Source organism: Theobroma cacao, chromosome 8, assembly GCF_000208745.1.
Source record: "Theobroma cacao cultivar B97-61/B2 chromosome 8, Criollo_cocoa_genome_V2, whole genome shotgun sequence".
NCBI lineage: Eukaryota > Viridiplantae > Streptophyta > Magnoliopsida > Malvales > Malvaceae > Theobroma > Theobroma cacao.
In genome coordinates, this window is record NC_030857.1 from 10,314,924 (window position 1) to 10,317,380 (window position 2,457).

The following is a 2,457-nucleotide window of genomic DNA, read 5'->3' on the forward strand; positions in this document are numbered from 1 at the left end:
CCCCTACACTCCAAAAATCACCAGAATTAAACTTTTTCACTTCCTATCATTAAATTATACTCCAAATAGTTAATCTTGGTCAAAAATTTCACTCCATGATCAAATTATTATCTTAGGTGGCAAAATGACGATTTTGCCCTTGAACATCAAAATTTCCAATTTTACCCCAAATGAACTCTCGAACTCCGAACAATCATTTTTGTCATTCTTGGACTATAAAATATTAAATTTCATCATACAATTTCTATTTGAACTAGTTCGAGGTTAAATCAATTTAAGTGTACCGTTAGGTACATTATCAGGTTTCATCTATTCTTAGGTGCTTTTCTAGCGTAATAACATGCTACTCAATGCATGTATGTCATGACATGTATTTATAGGGTCGGGTTTTACAGAAGGAGTGGCCTCGAAAGTGGAAGCCTTACTATGGTTGGCGGTGGATTTCGTATGTTTGGGATGAGAAGCCATTTGAAGAGGATTGGGGAAGAAAACGATCAGTGGAAACTGTTATGGGGTTGGAAAGATGATTTAATAAGACAAATTTGGTTGAAAATGTAACCAATTTTAAAAATCGAAGGAAGGGAGAAGTTAGGGTTTTAAAATTGGGATTTTGGGTAGAATGTGATGAAAATTTGAGAAAAAAAATTTGTGAGTAATAAGAGGAAATAAAAACAGTTTAATCGATGCAAAATTGAATGAAGAACATAAAGAAGTTTGTAAGGTTGAGAGAATTTGGAAAGGAGAGACGAGCGGTTAGGGTGAAAATGAGTTGTTGGGTTTTTAAAACCCCAAGATGTATCGATACATAGGCACATTTATCGATATATTTGAGGTAGAATGTTTTATTTTTGGCTACTGGACGAAATGTATCAATACATTTGTATTGTATCGATACATGTTCTTGAATGTATCGATACATATACGTATGTATCGATACATTTAACACGAGATTTTAATGTTGGCTACTGGACGAAATGTCTCAATAGCATGGACAAATTTATCGATACATGTTCTTCATGTATCGATACATGGGGTCATGTATCGATACATAAGGTTTTGTACCTTTTAACAAAATGCTTTTAACTCCAAAAATCTATGATTTGGTCCAGATGTTTGATATAAACAAAATAATGTGAGGTTTTAAGTTTGAAAGTATTGTTAAGACAAGTTTGGAACATGTGCAAGGGAAATTTGAGGAGAAAATTGAGAATTTTGTAAGATAAAGTCTTGGTTCATTCATCCACTGTCCCATAAACCTTAAGAATCAGATGGCCATGGCATGAATGAAAAAATGTTATGAACAAGCAGGGTCATTAATGCCAAGAATCATTCAAAAACTTTGCATGAAGTCATTCCAAACATGAATACAACTAATCATCAAGCATGATATCAAGAATGAATTTAGACATGAATGCAGCCAACCATCAAAGGTACCCATAGGCCAATTTGTTTTTATATTGGGTTTATCAAAACTAGTTCACTTCTAATCTTGCAGCATTGTTCTCTATTAAGCATTTTGTAAAGATGTTAGCCAATTGATCTTTTGTACCTACATACTTAAGGACAACATCTCCTTTTTGAACATGATCTCTAATGAAGTGATGTCTTATTTCAATGTGTTTAGTTTAGAGTGATGGATGGGATTCCTTGTGAGATTTATGGCACTAATATTATCATAGTTTATGGGAATTCTGTCGATAGCTAGTCCATAATCTTTTAATTGTTGTTTCATCCATAACACTTGAGCACAACATGTCAAGCCTTACTCTATTATATACTTGTCATGTCATTCATGTACTTGATAGCTTATCTACATACTGGGATGCCTCGAAGAATCGTTAAAAGTCGGTATCGTACCTAGTGGTACAATTAGATCGATTAAAATCTCGAACTAGTTTGAATAGAGATTTTAGAATGTGTTTGAGAGTTATTGAACCTTAGAATGTCTTAATATGGTGATTCGGAGTTCGAGAATTAATTTGGAGTCAAATTAGGAATTTTCATAACGTAGGGGCAAAATGGTCATTTTGCCACTCGAGTGCAAAATGGGAATGTTGGACGAAATTTTTGACCAAGTTTGACTAATTGGAGCATGATTTGAATTTGAGAAATGAAAACTTTTAATTTCAACATTTTTCCAAACAAAAAGTTAAAACAATCATTTTAGGTGTCCACGAGGACATAATTGGAATTTTTGAAATTTACACCACCATAACACTTGTCAAGCCCATGAATTTTACCTATTATTATTTTATACTTTGGATAATTAAGAGATTACAAGTGGTGGTGAGAAAATGCTTAATTGTTAAGTTTTAACCATGGACCAATCACATGGTGACACATGTCAAGCTTTAATATTTTTATAATTTCCTTTATAAACTCAACATAAACTCTCCCATTTCACTCTTCATGGCCGGCCAAAGCAAAGAACAAAGAGAAAAGAATATAAACAAACCC